General features: G+C 38.6%; 1 long non-coding RNA gene across 2 annotated transcripts in view; it reads left to right on the top strand.

The window, feature by feature from the left end:
* LOC311615238 overlaps positions 1-19,216 on the top strand; it is a 1,780,830-nt gene that overhangs the window by 827,584 nt on the left and 934,030 nt on the right. For both annotated transcript variants that reach the window (XR_014793748.1, XR_014793749.1), the window contains exon 2: positions 2,402-2,475. This is a non-coding gene — a long non-coding RNA (uncharacterized lncRNA). The remainder of the gene's footprint in view (positions 1-2,401; positions 2,476-19,216) is intronic.

The raw sequence follows: 19,216 nt of genomic DNA on the forward strand, positions 1-19,216 counted from the left end.
AATGTGATGCATCATATAAACAAATTTAAAGACAAAAATCACATGATCATATGAATTGATGCAGAAAGAGAATTTGGCAAAATACAACACACTCTTTTGATAAAAATTCTTAGCAAAGTGAGAATAGAAGAATCATACCTCAACATAAGAGAGGCCATATATATTACAAACCTATAGCCAACCTCATACTCAATGGGCAAAAACAAAAACTGTTTCCCCTAAGAAGAGGAACAAGACAGGGATGTCTGTTTTCACAACTCTCATTCAATATGGTACTGGAAGTCCTAACAACAGTGATTAGATAAGAAGAAAAAATAAAAGGCATCTAAACTTGATAGGAGGATGTAAAACTGTCATTATTTGCCGATAACATGATATTATACATAGAGAACCCTAAAGATACCACACACACACAAAAAAAAAACCCTGCTAGATTTGATAAATGATTCAATGTAGCAGGATACAAAATTAATACCCAGATACTGATTGCATTTTTATCCTATCTAATAAAGAGAGGATATGCTAATTGACCCTCACACCATTGCAAAGATGGCAGTGCCAATAGCCAATAAGGAGGGAATATGCTAATTGACTACTCACCCTCAAAGGTGGTGGTACCCACAGCCACAAGATGATGGCGCTCAGTCACCTCAGGCCCACTGGGACAGCAGGAAGGCAGGAAGGCTAGGCCCACCTGCAGGCGGGCTCTACAACTCTGTGCACCTGCCTCTGGAGTCCTCCAGTTTCCTCAGTTCCCTAGCTGCTCAGGGCTGGCCCAAGGCTCAGGCAAGCCTTGGATGGTGGCTTCCCAGCCACCCAGGGCTGCCTGAGGCTCAGGTAACCAGTATGGCCAAGTTTTGCACTATTGGCAGAGGTGTGATGGGGTGTTGCCTTCCCCTGATCACGAGGTCACCTCATGCCCCTGAGTTCTCCTGGACTGTGAGAGGGGGCAGGCTGGGCTTAGGGATCCCCTCCTCCAGTGCATGAATTTTCATGCACCAGGCCTCTAGTATACTAATAATGAACTCTCAGAAAGAGAAACTAAAAAAAATTATCATTGCAACAGCAAAATTAAGATACTTAAGAATAAACTTAAGCAAGGAGATATACTTGAAAAACTGCAAGACACTGAGAAAAGAGATAAAGATATAAACAAGTCGAAGAATATACTATGTTTATATCTTTATCTCTTTTCAACATCATTAAAATTTCCATACTACCCAAAGCCATCTATAAATCCAATGCAATCCTTATTAAAACACCAATGGCATATTTTACAGATCTAGCATAAGTACTCAAAAAAATTTACATGGATCTTAAAAAGTCCTTGAGTAGCTACAGCAATCTTGTGAAAGAAGAATAAAGTTGGAGGGCTCACAGTATCAGATGCCAAGTTATACTACAATGCCACTGTGATAAAAACAACTTGCTATTGACAAAAGAACAGGCATGTAGATCAATGAAACAGAACAGAAAACCTAGAAATTAAGCCATTAAACATAATTGATATATGAAGAAGGAGGCAAGACCACTTCATGGAGTAAATATAGTCTCTTCAATAAATGCTATTGCCAAAATTTAACAAATGCATGCAGGAAAATAAAATAAGACCACCAACTTATGCTATGCATGAGAATAAACTCAAAATGGATAAAAGACTTAAATATAAGTCATGAAACCATAAAAGTTTTAGAAGAAACCATAGCCAGCAAAATATCAGTCATATCTGGCAGCAATATACCTGTCAATATGTTTCCTCAGGTAAGAGAAACAAAGGAGAAATTGAACAAATGGGAGGACATCAAACTAAAAAGCTTATGCACAGCAAAAGAAACCAGAATTAAAATGAAAAGTGAGCCCACTGAATGGGATTAAATATTTGCCAATGATACATCTGATAAGGGGTTAATTTCCAAAATATATAAGGAGTTCATACTACTTAACAAAAGGAAGACAAACAATCAAATAAAAAATGAGCAAAGGAGCAAAATAGACCCTTCTTCAAAGTGGACATACAATAGGCCAATAGACATATGAAAACATGCTCGAAGTCACTAATCATCTGAGAGATACAAATCAAAACAACAAGGAAGTATCACCTCACATTTGTCAGAATGGCTATCATGAATGAATCAACAAATGACAAGTGCTAGTGAGAATGTAGAGAAAAGGGAACCATCATGCACTGCTGGTGGGAATGCAGACTGGTGCAGCCACTGTGGAAAACAGTATGGAATTTCCTCAAGTAATTAAAAATGAAACTGCCATTTGACCAACTGATCTTCTAGGAATGTATCCCAAGAAATCAGAAACACCAATCAGAAAGGATATATGAACCCTATGATCATAGCAGCACAATTTACAATAGCTAAGATCTGGAAACAGCCCAAGTGCCCATTAGTAGATGAGTGGATAAAAAAAAAAAAAAAAAAAAAAAAAAAAAAAAAAAAAAAAAAAAAAAAAAAAAAAAAACTGGTACATTTACACTATGTAATACTATGTAATACTATGTATCTGAAAAAAAAAAGGAAAAAGAAAAAACACAGACAACATGGGGGAATCTGGAGAGTATTCTGCTAAATGAAATAAACTTGTCAGAGAAATGCAAGTATAACAGGATTTCACTCATCTATGGAAACTAATGTACAAAATAAACTCATGAACGAAATAGACTTAGAGACAAAGATGCATGGAATAAATTGACAAATCTCAGATGGAAGGTAGGCAAGGATGGGTGGGTGGGTAGATATTAACTTATATACATACTAGAGGTCCTATGCATTAAATTCATGTAGAGGTGGGCATCCCTCAGCCTGGTCTGCACTCTCTCCAATCTGGGATCCCTAAGGGGATGTCCAACTGCTTCTCATAATATGGGACTATTGGCTCCTCATCACTGGCTTGCCTACCTGTTTGATTACCCCAAACCACCTCTGCCTGCCTTCCTTATTGCCCCTAAATGTTCCCCTTCTGGCCTGATCATCCCTAACTGCCTCTGCCTCACCCTGCACCCAAGACTCAGGATTCCCTCCTCTGGCTGGTTGCAGGAACCTGGAACCCAGGCTTCGCTCAACTCTTGCCAACTGCAGGCACCCAGGACCTGGGACAGCTTAGTCTGGGCCAGCCACAACTGCAGGAAACAGGATTGGATGGCTTGTCCCGCTCTCAGGCTGCAGGTGCAGGCACTGGCACTGGTGCCCAGGACCACTGGGCAGGAGGCTTGTCCCTCTCTTGGGCCCCAGCCTGGCTGGACCCCATTCCTCTCTCTCCAGTGTAAAGGCTAATATGCAAATTGTCCCCTTGACCAGGAGTTCAACCAACGGGCAGGTTGGCCAACCACCCATGTCTTCTCCCCCTGGCCAGGCTGGCCGGACCCCACCCATGCATGAATTCATGCACTGGGTCTCTAATCCTATCTAACAAAGAGGGAATATGCTAATTGACCCTCATGCTTTCGCAAAGATGGAGGTGCCCACAGCCAATAAGGAGAGAAACATCAATGTGAGAGAGAAACATAGATTGGTTGTCTCCCATATGTGCCCTGTACTAGGGAAAAAAACCCTACAATCCAGATATGTGCCCTGAAAGAGAATAAAATCAGCAACCTTTTGGTATAAGGGAAATAAGGGATGGCACTTCAACCAAGTGAATCACTCAGCCAAGACAACAGCATTGTTCTAAAAGTTATATTGTTTTATTAGTGTGATGTACATTAGAAATAATTAATTTATTCACAGCTATTTATTTCAAACAGCAATACCACTATACTTGGTTTTGAATTCTTTTAGCTAGTGTAAATTAACTGTAGTCGTTTAATATTTTTATATTTTGTTTTTTTAAATCTTCATCTGATTATATGTTTTATTGATTTTTTTTTTGAGAGAGAGAGAGGAATGTGACAGAGAAACATTTATAGATACACTCATCCCTATGGGCATTAAACTGGAACTGGCAATCTAGGTATGTACCTGACTGGGAATTGAACTCACAACCTATTATTATTATTTTTTTTTTTTTTAGTGTCCATGACACTCCAACCAAATGAATCACCTGGCCAAGAGGACTTAGCCATTGTAAATTTGCAGGTATTCCAGTTACTATGGCTGTATAACAAATAACCCACAAATTCAGTAGCTAAAAACAGTATTTTAATATTTTGCTCAAACATTTGCAACTTGTGCAGCACTTGACTGAGAATAACTTGTCTATGCCCTCTACTGCATAAGATAGAATGCTTTGGAGGTGGGGGTCAGGAGCTGGAGTCACTTTCTCACTCATATTTCTATTTGTAATAGTGCTGGTTGAGACTTATAGATACACTCATCCCTATGGGCATTAAACTGGAACTGGCAATCTAGGTATGTATCCTGACTGAGAATTGAACCCACACATGTCCATGCTATGTTACCTATGCTTCCTTAGCACAAGGTGACCGAGTGCCATCCCAAGATAATGGGAAAGCTAGTCAAAAGCCAGTGTATTGCCGAAACCGGTTTGGCTCAGTGGATAGAGCGTCGGCTTGGGGACTGAAAGGTCCCAGGTTCGATTCCGGTCAAGGGCATGTACCTTGGTTGCGGGCACATCCCCAGTAGGGGGTGTGCAAGAGGCAGCTGATCGATGACTCTCTCTCATCGATGTTTCTAACTCGCTATCTCTCTCCCTTCCTCTCTGTACAAAATCAATAAAATATATTTAAAAAAAAAAAAAAAAGCCAGTGTATTATATAATAGCCTTGGAAGTCATGCAGTGTGGCTTCTAACACTTTCTGTTTGTTGTGACACCAGCCCAGGTTAGAGAGAGGAAATAAATTCCACTTCCTGATGGAGAGTGGTAAGATTCTCAAAGTTCATGAAGGATCATGTCACTTATCTGAAAGAGTAGGAATGAAGGAAACTTACATTTTTTATATAGCACACATTTAAAAATATTTTTATTGATTTCAGAGAAGGAGATGGAGATACAGAACCATCAATGATGAGAGAGAATCATTGATCAGCTGCCTCTTGTATGCCCCCTAATGGGGATTGAATCCTCAACCTGGGCATGTGCCCTTGACTGGAATTGAATCCAGGACCCTTCAGTTCTACAACTGACTCTTTTATCCATTGAGCCAAACTGAGTAGGGTGATATCACACATTTTTGTACTTTTTGAATATTTAACAATCTTGAATAATATTGTAAAGAGACTATTGCTAATTACATTATTGACATCTCTAAATACAAGTATTACTGAAAAATCTGTGCATACATGAACTGTAAAATAATGTACTTTTTAATACAAGGATATAATCAAGTCCAATTCTCTAATTTTAAAGATAAGAAATTAATTGCCCATTGATAGCAGTTGCTTGGTTGAATTAGCAGATATCCTCTTCATTTCTGGATTATTACCAAAGTTCTTGCCCAGTTGTCTCCTGCACATAATTTCAGTGTTCACAGATATATTACCTATATTGTTGCTCTCAGACCATAATGTCATGAACTCTACAAAATATTTGTAGAACAACAATAGAGAACTACAGATAATTACATTAAAACTTCTATTTGATTTGTTGACCTTATAAAAATACATGATATCACCAGTTAGACTGCTATCTGGAAGTTAGCACTATAGCAGTCACCTTGACCCCCGATATGGCTCAGCAAGTTATTCCTATAGGAATTTGGGGACCTGTGCCACTAGGAACTTTAGGATTAATCTTAGGGAGGAGAGGAAATACTCTAAAAGGATTAACTGTCCTGCCTGGAGTCATTGATTCAGACTATGAAGGAGAAGTTAAAGTTATACTAGAATGTAATCATATTATGCAAATTACTCCAGGACAAAGAATTGCTCAGATATTACTTCTACATTATGTTCAGCAAGGTGAGGCTATAAATAGAAAAAGAAGGATACAAAGATTTGGATTGAAAACCAAAGCATTAGGCCTCAGAAGGTGGAGATAAGAAAAGATTGTCTTAAAACTTTAAATGACTTTCAGAAATTATTAGGAGACATTAACTGGTTAAGACCTTATCTGAAGATCTCTACAGGAGAAATGACAAATTTATTCAGTTTACTTAGAGGTGACTCTAATCTTTCTTTTCCTTGAACTTTAACAAATGAAGCTAGGAATGAATTGCTAAGGGTTGATTAGGCAATTTCCTCAGCCCAAGTAGCACGGGTACAGCCAGAATTACCTTTATTGGGACAAATTAACCCTACTGCAAATAGTCCCACTGGAGTCATCTTTCAAAATAAAAATTCTTATTGAATGGGTCCACCTAGGACATCAATCCTCTAAAATTGCAGTTACATATGTAGAACTATTGGCCCAATTATTATTTCAAGTTAGAAAACGTTCTAAACAGCTTAGAGGGGAAGAGCCCCAGTGTGTCTACCTTCCCCTCACTGGGAAGCAATTAGAAATGTTATTTCAAACTGATATAGATTGGCAAATCGGGCTAAGTGGATATTCAGGGGAACTTAGCTGTCATCTATTAAAAGATAAATTATGGTCCCAGCACCGGGAAAGGAGAGTCTGCAGGGAAGGTGGCACTGCCGAGCGTCCTATTCCTATTCAGGCCTCTAGAGCTCACCCTTGTTGGGTCTTAGCCTCTCTGCGGATTGCTGAGCAGGAAAGAAAATGCTGTTTTGTGTCTAGAACAAGGAAGATGGCGGTGAGGAAAACACTTGTATGCGCTGCCTCCCACAACCATATCAGTGCTGCAACGGGGGATCTTGCCTGAGACCTGAAAGGACAACAACTGTGGGGCCCCAACCAGCGCAGACACGCGGATTCCACAGAAAGGTTGGATTTTGCCAGGGATAACGAGCGAAGGCGAAAGTGGCAGCTGCGGCCACTGGGGAGGCAGAGACAAAAGTGAGCGCTGGGACCCGGGAAATCTGCGTCCACAGAAGCCCCCCACTGTTGGGTCTGGCGTGATTCAAGAGAGTCAATGGGGGTCCCCAAGGTTGCTACTAGTGGTGTTCTCTAGGGAGCAACCCATTCTGATCCGACACGGTGGGAGAACAGAGGAGTTGGAAAGCAATCTGTAAGTGAGCGCAGACTCACCCATCACGCACCTAGGCTGGTTCCCCTACAACACTTTGCTTCTGATTACAAAGGAGAGATCATCCTAATTGGCTGACCCTAAGAGACAGCAGGGGGAAACTGCTTTTCTGAAAACTGAGAAGCAGAGCAGGGAGAAATCATCCAGGATTCAGCTCCAAGGCAAAAAACAAAAAACAAAACAAACAAACAAAAAACAAACTGGTATTGAGTGCCCCAGAAAAAGGCTAGAGCAGCCAAAAAAGAAGGGACATCAATCCACTTAAACTGCCACCTAAGGTCTAGAGTACAAACTGACTGTGTTTATTATTAGTTTCATTTGATCAAAAACCAAGAAACTAAGGAATCACCACTGAGGTGCAGCAGAACGCAGGGATCTGCAATACATTCTGGACTGAGAAACGGGCCTGTCAAATAGAATAACAGAAGTGAATGGCCCTCACAACTGCACACTTTTTTTGCTAAATTTATTTTTTATTTTTTTTTATTTTCATTTTTTGCAATTTTTACTTAAGAAACAGTTTTTTTCCTTTTTTCCTCACTAGATTTTAACTTTTTAATTATTACATTTTTAGGTTCAATAAGCATTTTTACTACTGCTATTTTAATTTTTTTTAAGTGCCATTTTATTTTCTCTTTATTTTACATTGGAATTAGTGTTCTTCATTTTATTTTCATTTCTTTTTTTTTAAAATCAAACTTTATTGTTCATATTATTACAAAGGTTCCTCATTTCTTCCCCCCTCCACCAGGTTCCCACCCTACCCTCCGCCCCCTCCCCATCCCCCATTGTCCTCCTCCATAGGTGCACAGTTTATGTTCAGTCTCTTCCTCCCTCCCTTTCCCCGATAGTAAATCCCTTTTCAGATAGTAAATCAGTTACTTAGCATTTTCTCATATCAATAATACCTCCACATGCCCAATGATACACTTCACACAAAAGACATTTCCAAATAGGTCAACCAGCCTCATCCAGGCCCCACCCAAAGCACTCACAGATCAACACCCCAGCGCTATAATAACTCAACACATCCAGATCTAAGCCTTGATCACTTGATTCAGCAGACCCTCAAGTTCCCACAAAAGTTTCCAGCCATGTCTGAGAGGCAGCCGTGGGGCAGGGGCAGGTGAGGAGCGAGCTGTTCCAGGCCTGGCCGCTCTGGGCCTGGCCTCTGTTGCTCTGGTTCATTCCACAACCAGCTGCTCCGGGTCTGGTCACTGCCGCTCCCAACCTAGTTGCTCTGGACTTGGCTGCTGCTGCTCTGGGCCTGGTCACACCCGACCCGGCTGCTCTGGGCCTGGCCACTCCCAGCCTGGCAGCCGTTATTTTCATTTCTCCTTTAACATTGTTTAATCCTATCTCAACACGACCTTTACACCATCACTCTCTTTCTAACCTTCCCCCTTTTTGCTATCCTGTTTATCTTAATCCTTTCCTGCTTTAGATTTTCTTACTCTTTCTGTATACCCCCTGCTAAAATTTCTACCCTACTTATATATCTAATTTCCAATCCCCTGTGCCAAGTGCATACACACCCCTCTCTGAGCTGTATTAACTAGCAAAAAAAAAAATAATAATAATAAAAATAAATTGTTTTCCTCATTGTTCTTTTGATGCTGTTTGGGGGAATGATGATTATATGGCATTTTTATGCTCTTTAGTGAGACTATTTTGCTTATTCTTTTGTTGTTGCTGTTGCTTGGTATTTTCTTATTTGAATGGTTTTTGTTCATTGTTATTTATTACTTCTGTTTTCCCTTCCTGTGCTGGAAATTACGGGGTGTTGTAGATTGTATTATTCTCCAGGTACTGCTGACAGCATTTGTTGGGGTTAGTGGTTGTTCAATTGAAATTCTATCCCCATATATATATAGTTTATTTCCCTTTTATCTCTCTCTCTCTCTCTCTCTCTCTCTCTCTCTCTCTCTCTCTCTCTCTTTCTCTCTCCTTTTTCTCCCTGTTTCCCAATTTATTTTGACACTCTTTTTCCTTTCTTTTTCTTTTGCTCCCTACCTCTTCTCTTTTTACTCTTCCTCTTTATCTCCTATTCCCTAATTTTCCTTTCCCTAGTGGTTACCTTTATTGAGGGTTATTAATATTGCGAATACATTTCTGTTCAGTGCCTTGTGTGTTGTACCTGGTTGTGTTGTATTTTGTGCCTTTAAACCAATGCAGGAGGGAGACATCATGAAAAGAGAGACCATGGGGAGACAGAAACAGCCAACAAATGAAAGAAAAGCAGGCATCACCAGAAAAGGAAGTAAACGAGTTAGAGGCAAGCAACCTACCAGAGCAAGAATTCAGAGTAACGATCATAAGATGGCTAAAAAGAATGGAAGACAAATTTGACAATATGAGTAAGACCCAAGAGGAAATGAAGAAAAACCAAGAGGAAATGAAGATGATTCAAGAAGAAAGAAAAATGACATCGCTACTATGAAGAACTCAATAGAAAGCATCAAGAGCAGACTAGAAGAAACAGAGGACCACATCAGGGAGCTCGAAGACAAGATGGAAAAAAATACCCAATTAGAGCAGCTTCTAGAAAAAAAAATTAAAAAGTAGGAGGAGAGCCTACAGGAGCTTTGGGACAATGCAAAACAAAACATATCCGAATAATAGGGGTTCCGGAAAAAAAGGGAACTGAGGTAGACATGGAAAAAGTATTTCAAGAAATAATGACAGAAAACTTTCCTTAGATAGAGAAGAAAAAACCCAGACAAATCCAAGATGCTCGCAGAATCCCAAGCAAAATGAATCCCAGAAGACTGATGCCAAAGCACATTATAATTAAATTGGCAAACACCAACGACAAAGTAAGAATCTTAAAAGCAGCCAGAGAGAGACAGAAAGTTACATATAAAGGAACCCCCATCAGACTAACAACTGATTTCTCAACAGAAACTTATCAGGCCAGAGGGGAATGGGATGAAATATACAAAGTCATGCAAAGGAAGGGTCTGAAATCCAAAGAATACTGTACCCAGCAAGGCTATCAATCAAAATTAAAGATGAAATCAGGAGCTTCACAGACAAAAAAAGACTAAAGGAATTTTTCTCCACCAAACCAGCAATGCAAGAAATGCTAAAGGGTTTACTGTAAAAATGAAGGAATAGGAAGCGAAGAAGGAACACGGGTATAGAATAAAAATGGCGCCAAATGAGTACCTATCAATAACAACTTTAAATATAAATGGTATAAATGCTCCAATCAAAAGACATAGGGTAACAGATTGGATAAGAAAACAAGACTCATACATCTGTTGTCTACAAGAAACCAACCTCAGAAAAAAAGATGCACACAGACTGAGGGTGAAGGGATGGAAAACAGTTTTCCAAGCAAATGGAAATGACAAAAAAGCTGGGGTAGCAATACTTATATCTGACAAATTAGATCTCAGAGTGAAGGACATAAGAGATAATGAAGGCCACTTCATAATACTAAAGGGAACAATCCAAAAAGAAGAAATAACCCTGGTAACTAAATATTCTCCCAATACAGGAGCACCCAAATACATAAAAAAAAAAAAAAAAAAAACTGCTGGAGGACATTAGGGAGAGAATAATAGCAATATAATGATAGTAGGAGATTTTAATACCCCACTGTCATCCTTCGACAAATCATCAAAACAAAAAATCAGCAAAGAAATATCAATCCTAAATGACTCACTAGACCAGATGGAATTAATCGACATCTTCAGATCATTCCACCCCAAAACCAGAGAATATACATTCATCTCAAGTGCACATGGGACATTCTCAAAGATAGACCACATTTTGGGACATAGGCAAAGTCTCTTCAAATTCCAGAAGATAGAAATCATATCAAGCATCTTCTCAGATCATAATGGCATAAAACTGGAAATTAACTACAATAAAAATAATCCAAAGAAATCAAACACATGGAGACTAAACAGCATGCTAATAAACAAGGACTGGGTTACCAGAGAAATCAAGGAAGAAATTAAAAACATCCTCGAAACAAATGACAATGAAAACACAACAATCCAAAATCTATGGGACACAGCAAAAGCAGTTTATAAAGGGAAGTTCATATCCCTACAAGCCTATTGCAAAAAACTAGAAAAAAATGGTAACATGATCTAACTCCACAACTCAAAGAGTTAGAAAAAGTGGAACAAGAAAAGCCCAGTGTAAGAAAAAGGAAGGAAATAACAAAAATTAGAGACAATATAAACGACAAAGAGACCAAAGAAACAATACATAAGATCAACAAAACCAAGAGCTGGTTCTTTGAAAGCATAAACAAGATAGATGAACCTCTAGCCAGGCTAACCAAGAAACAAAGAGAGAGGACCCAAATAAACAAAATCAGAAATGAAAGAGGTGAAATAACAACAGACCCCACCGAAATACAAAGGATTGTTACAAAATACGATGAACAACTCTATTCCAACAAACTGAACAACCTGGAGGAAATGGACATATTCCTAGAGAAATACAACCTTCCAAAACTCAAATCAGAAGTAATCTATAAATCTCAAAAGAACAATAACTTGGGAAGAAATTGAAACAGTCATCAAAAAGCTTCCAGCAAACAAAATCCCAGGTCCAGATGGCTTCACAGGAGAGTTTTACCAAACATTCAAGGAAGAACTAAAACCTATCCTCAGACTATTCCAAAAAATTCAAGAGGAAGGAACACCTCCAAACTCCTTCTATGAAGCCAGCATCACCCTAATACCAAAACCAGATAAAGACAACTCAATGAAAGAGAATTACAGGCCAATATCCCTCATGAACATAGATGCCAAAATCCTCAACAAAATTCTAGCAAATCAGCTCCAGCAGAGCATCATAAAGATCATACACCACGACCAAGTAGGATTTATTCCAGGAATGCAAGGATGGTACAATATCCGCAAATCAATAAACGTGATACATAACATAAACAAATTGAAAGATAAAAATCATATAGTCATATCAATTGATGCATAAAAAGCATTTGATAATATCCAACACCCTTTCCTGATAAAAACTCTCAACAAGGTGGGAGTACAAGGATCATACCTCAACATAATAAAAGCTATATATGATAAACCCACAGCAAACATCATACTCAATGGGCAAAAACTAAAACCATTCCCTCTAAGAACAGGAACAAGGCAGGGATGCCCACTCTCACCACTCCTCTTTGACATAGTACTGGAAGTACTAGCCATTGCAATTAGACAAGAATAGGAAATAAAAGCATCCAAATTGGAAAAGAAGAAGTAAAGTTATCCTTATTTGCAGATGACATGATATTGTACATAAAAAACCCAAAAGACTCCATCAAAAAACTAATACACTTAATAAATGAATTTGGCAATGTAGCAGGTTACAAAATTAACGCCAAGAAATCTATGGCATTTCTATACACCAATAGTGAACTTGCAGATAGAGACTGAAAAGGCAATCCCATTTACCATCGCACCAAAAAAATTAAGATACCTTGGAATAAACTGAACTAAGGAGGTAAAAGACCTATACACGGAAAACTACACGACACTGAAAGAAGAGATAGAGAAAGATGTAAACAGGTGGAAGAACATACCATGTTCATGGATTGGTAGAATCAACATCATCAAAATGTCCATACTTCCCAAAGCAATCTATAGGTTCAATGCACTCCCAATTATATAGCAATGGCATATTAAACTGACATAGAATAAACTCTTCAAAAGTTCATTTGGAACAACAAAAGACCCAGAATAGCCACAGCAATCCTGAGAAAGAAGGGTAAAGTAGGAGGGATCTCAATTCCAGACTTCAAGCTGTATTACAAAGCCACTGTTCTCAAAACAGCCTGGTTCTGGCACAAGAGCAGACATATAGATCAATGGAATCAAATTGAGAACCCAGATATCAACCCAAATCACTATGCTCAGTTAATATTTGACAAAGGAGGCATGAACATACAATGGAGTCAAGACAGTCTCTTCAATAAATGGTGTTGGGAAAACTGGACAGACACATGCAAATAATGAAACTGGATCACCAACTTACACCATACACAAAAATAAACTCAAAATGGATACAGGACTTAAATATAAGACGGTAAACCATAAAAATACTAGAGGAATCCACAGGCAGCAAAATCTCAGACATATGCCAAAAGAACTTCTTCACTGATACTTCACCTACGGCAATGGAAGCTAAGAGAAAATAAACAAATGGGACTACATCAAAATAAAAAGCTTTTTTACAGCAAAGGAAACCATCAACAGAACAACAAGAAAGCCCTCTGTATGGGAGAACATATTTGTTAATGTTATCACTGATAAAGGTTTAATCTCCAACATCTACAGACAGCTTGTACAACTTAATAAAAGGAAGATAAATGACCCAATTAAAAAATGGGCAATGGATCTAAATAGAATCTTCTCAAAAGAAGACAGAAGAAAGGCCAAGAGGCACATGAAAACATGCTCAAAGTCACTAATTATCTGAGAAATGCAAATCAAAACAACAATGCGGTACCATCTCACACCTGTAAGAATGGCCAACATCAACAAATCAACAAACAAGTGTTGGCGAGGTTGCGGAGAAAAAGGAACCCTCGTGCACTGCTGGTGGGAATGTAGACTGATGCAACCACTATGGAGAACAGTATGGAGCTTCCTCAAAAAACTGAAAATGGAACTCCCATTTGACCCAGTAATCCCACTCCTAGTAATATATCCTAAAAAGCTAGAAACATCAATCAGAAAGAATATATGCACCCCTATGTTCATAGCAGCACAATTTACAATAGCTAGGATTTGGAAACAGCCTGGGTGCCCATCAGCAGATGATTGGATCAAAAAACTATGGTACATTTACACAATGGAATATTATGCTGCCGTAAGAAAGAAAATTATCATCATTTGCACCAACGTGGATGGAATTGGAGAACATCATGCTGAGTGAAACAACACAGTCAATGAAAGAGAGACACCACATGACCTCACTTATTTATGGATGATAAATAACATTATAAACTGAAGAACCAAAAGATAGATATAGTTACATTAAAGCAACAAGCAGACTCAAATTACATTGGGGAGGTTGGGGAGATCTGGGGGAGATAAGAGATCAACTGAAGGACTTGTATACATGCATAGAAGTACAACCAATGGACACAAAACTAGGGAGGGAGGGTATGTACGGGAGGGGGGGCAATGGTATATGTACAAAAATACTAATAAAGAAATTTATTTAAAAAATATAAATTACTACAATTTTTACATAATACTTCCTTCATTATACCAAAAGATACTAGCCAGGAACTTATTACTAGAGCTTTAACTGTTTTTTCTGATGAGTCATCAAATGGGAAAGCTGGCTATCATACAATAAATTCAAACCGAGTCATACTGACCAGTCATACTTCTGTACAAAGAATTGAACTAGAAGCTATTAAGGCTGCATAACAGGATTTTCAAGAACCTCTTAATATTGTCTCGGATTCCTTTTATGCTGCAAACTTAGTGAATACCCCATCATGCAGTTGCTCCTTTGTGTGTGAAAATTAAATAGAGGTTTCTGGCTTGCACCAAAGTTAGAGGAATATCATTACTTACTCCTGGGAGAGGTGCAGAGAATGTACAGTTTGAATTTGAATTGCCATTGGATTAGAACAAAGAATATCCCTATATGGTATTTTTCCTGGTTTGTATGCTAAAGAATGTGGTTTCTTGTTCAAATTAAAATCTTAGTTGGTATTTAGAATTTAAAATCTGTAATAAGAAATGAAACTCCACTCCTGAAAGAGCCTCTGGTGTGGAGAAATTCAAAGGTGGCAGGAGAGGGCAAGGCTATCTGCTTTCCTGCAATGAGATTACTTAAAGTTTTCTTTAAAAATTATAAAAGAATTAGCAGGGAAATTCTGATCTTGGCCAGATTGGGTGCTAGTTATTACTAAAAACAACAAACAAAAAACAAACAAACAAAAACCTGGGTTCCCCAAGATATGTGATCTGTGCCAGGGCCCCGCCAGCAGGCAAGGAGATCCCAAGGCAGGTGCTAGACATTGAGGCCATAGGGGCATAGGCTACCAAGGAGACAGAACTGATCCTCCCATCACCCTGTCTGGCCCCGGAGGATGGCTGGTTAGTCAATGACGGGTAAGACTCCTCAAGGAGGGGCAACCTAAGACAGGCACAGTCGCAGAGGTGCCAGCAGTCAGCAGCTATGCAACGCTACAGATTGCCCAGGACCAAAAAAAGGCTGATGGACCTGCATCGCCACCATCCAGATATCATTGCAGACATGCACATATGAAGAACTTTTGGACTCAGAACTTTTGGACATTGAAACTTGGACTTATAACTCTTAGACTTTGAAATTTGGACTCAAACATTTTATTGTTCTTATATGTTTATTTGTGGTCTGCAGATGCAAGATTTTTTAAAAGAAAGAAATGGGGGAGATGCTGGAAACCAATCATTGTCTCACTAATAGAAAGAGGCTGGTTAACCTTGAATCTCTGCAAGGTCAGAGCCAACCACACCCTATCTAATTGAGACAATAGCAACTAAGGCAACTTCCCTATCTTGTACTCATGTAAATCCTTACTGATATGATAATCCACTTATTACCTGCCTAAGGGCTATGGGTGTTTCCCAAAGCTGCTTAAGGGTAATGGGTGTATCCCATAGCAGCCTGAATAAAAGGGATATCAAGGCCAGAGCCTAGAGAGTCTTCCCACTGGAGGTTGACTCCCACCTGGCCCCCCATTTGTCTCAAATTAACTCTTTTCTAGTCTCTCTCTTCATTTTAGTGTGCGGCCTCCTCCAGAAACCAGACCCTGAGTGGGCCCTAATCACCTGGGTCGTGTTAAGGGTTTCCACAAGGTTCCTATAAAATTGATGTTTTTCTTCTTTTGTTTTGTTTTGTTTTGTTTTGTTTTGTTCTTGCTCTAATCCTCTGTTTTCAAGACAGCGATCCAGGGTTTGTCTTGTTTTGATCTGTATAGTAATATGACAAATATACCAGGAACCTCCTAAGTGATCAGTATAAACTTCTTCACTCTATTTTTCTTATTTTCTTTAAGAGATAAGAACTTTTAAAAAGAGAATGAAATGTATGTGGGAGCAGCAAGATAGAAAGAAGAGGACATTTATAGCAAGTACAATAAATGAAAAATGTCTTAATGTGGGGAGTTAGTGTTAAAAGAAAATACTTTGATTTTACTGCACAAAGAGTAATCCCACTTGCTCTGTATTGTTCATGACATTAAAAGATTTTTCCTTATATTACTAGTATCTTTACTCATAGTGTGTAATATATCCGTGTGAGTTGTGGTTGGAGACCCTTCTTGGGAAAGCTTCCTCCATTGTGCTCCAAGGAACTTTGAAGAATGTCCCTACCACAACTCATGAATTATTGCTCAACAGTGTAAACAACTTGAAAGAGCACCACAGGGAGAAGTTGCAAAGGAACCTTATGCAATTCTATGCCAGGCTGAGTTCATCACTGCAAAATTAGATAATAACGACCAACCATTAAGTGGTTATTGTCAGTACGCATTGTTTAAAATTGAGTGAAATTGGAAGTTTTTGAAATATCAACTTGTAGTTAATTAGAATGAGAAAACTTACAAGGACAAAGTTCTACTATTTTTCTTATTTTATAACCATTATTTTATGATATCCAATCCATTAAGATACAAACAATACATGATAAATGCATGCCAAAGCACATTGATTTAATGAGTTAAAAATCATTCAAGTGGGTTCTTTGGTGGCTCAGTGAAACAAAATAATTCGAGCATACTCTACTTATTTAAATATGAAACATAGTAAAATATCATTTTAAATATTCTGAAATAAATTTCATCCCAGGGTAAATTTTAAATTTTATATGATTTATGTGTCAAGTTCCAAAGATTTTATTAAACAGCCATATAGGACAACATCAAAGAGTGTTTAAAATACTTAATAAGTGCAATATATTTAATCTTCTTTTACAGCTATATTTATCAAATTCCAATATGAAATTAAGCAAATAAACAACAATGTTACAAAATATTAACCAAAATAGAGATCTGTGAAACTGTGAAATAAATAGTAGGTTTACAAAGTAGTGTACAATATAAATTAAGATGCAAAGTAAGTAAATGAAGAAGAATAAGTCAATGAGAGAAAGACAAGTATCACATGATCACACTCATATGTGGAATCTAAGTAACAAAATAAACTGGTGAACAGAGTGGATCCAAAGAATTGGAAACATGGAACAGAGTGTGGAATCTCAGAGGGAAGGAAGGGGAGTGTGGGTGGCTGGGAGATAACCAACCAACGACCTTTTATGCATATATGCATAACCCATGGACACAGACAATAGGTTGCTGAAGGCCTGGGGCAGGGGAGAGTTTTGAAGGAGGTTAATAGGGGAAAATAGGGAACATATGTAATACTTTCAACAACAATTGTTTAAAAACTAAAGGCAAAATTATGACACAAGGCCAGAAATTTATGTGCAGAAATTTATTCCATAATACCCTACAAAATAACTAACATGAACCACAAGTTCAACATTGAGCTTTATAATTATCAATATTGATATTTTTACCCATTTTCTCTGTTTCTAAGTTTAGTAAGGATTACATTGAAATGATATTGGCACACATCTGGAACTCTGGTTCATTATATCTTCTAGTTATTGAGGTATGAAGTTCAAAAGAAACAAAGTGAAGGTTAATGGACATTTTTCGTTGTTTTCATTTGATTTCTCTTGTGGACAAAAGGGGCCACATGCTAACCTGACAAGTTCAGGAAAGGGTTGTATGGCAGTCTTACAAACTCTGAGACCAAAAGTAACCATAAAGGATGGTCTGAAATTAAACATTAACTAAAAGCAGTTATGGTGGGTGGTTACATCCTAGGCCAGTATCTTCACTGGCAAGGTAAGCCTTTACCTTAACTGAGCCTATCTGTCTTTTTGCATCTATAATAACATAACCTTGAAATGTCTGAGTAACTTGTAACTTCCTTTTTTCCTGACCCCTTGGGGCACAACCTAACAGGACAGATACCCCAAATTCCTTTATTGTCATGTGAATTGTTCCTTCACCCATCTAAGTGCATTGAATGGCAAGATTAATATGACCTCTGGAAGCATAATAATCTAGCCACTCAATGTATATTCAATATAATAAAAGGCTAATATGCAAATTGTCCCCTAGACCAGGACTGCAATCAGCAGGCAGGTCTGCGAACTGCCCATGTCCCCTCCACCTGGCCAGGCTGGCCAGACCCCACCCATGCATGAATTCATGCACTGGGCCTCTAATCTTATATAATAAAAGACAAACATGTAAATTGACTGTACCTCCACTATGCCAACAGCCAATCAGGAGTGATACTCAAATTAACCCAACAAAAATGACAAATATTTTGCATACACAGGCATTGAGTGACACTGGCATTCTATCCCCAGTCTTTCAGGTCCTCTGGGCAGCATGGGAAGGCAGGGTGGGAGTAGAAAGAGGCGGCTCCAGGGTCTGACCGGAAAGGGGCTGAGCCGGAGTGGAAATGCGGTGCAGGCAGCCAGGGAAAGGAAAGCCCATTATAGCAAGAATCTTCATGCATTGGGCTTCTAATATATATATATATATATATATATATATATATATATATATATATATATATATATATACTAGCAGCCAGGTGCACAAATTGGGGAGGGGCCTCTCAGCCCAACCTGCCCCCTCTCACATATTGGGAGCACTCAGGGGATGTCCTACTCCTGTTGGGTGCAGACCTAAGCCTCAGTCTGGCCTCCCTTTGCAGGAGGTGACTGGGCTGATCAAGGGAAGATGCTACCTCAATCACCCCACTGAAATTTACAACCAGCAAAGTTGTTTCCAATCCATGCAGCCAAAAGGGAAAATAATCTGAAGGGTCACATAGGTGAAGATATTGGGACAAGACTTGAAAGTGGCATACATTTCTTCTCATGTTTCACTGTCCAGAGATTAACCACATGGTCACACCTAACTTCAACTGAGATGGAAAAATGCACTCAAGCTTTGTGCCATAAATAAAAGAAACAGATTTAATGACCATCTTGCAGTCTGAACCACAACCATTTATAATAGATTTATTTGGATTGCCATAAAAAGTCTTACTTTAGGAAATTAAAAAAATTATTTAGTATATAAAAGAATGCATAAGT

The sequence above is a fragment of the Pipistrellus hanaki genome, assembly GCF_964339955.1.
Source record: "Pipistrellus hanaki genome assembly, chromosome: X".
NCBI classification, from domain to species: domain Eukaryota; kingdom Metazoa; phylum Chordata; class Mammalia; order Chiroptera; family Vespertilionidae; genus Pipistrellus; species Pipistrellus hanaki.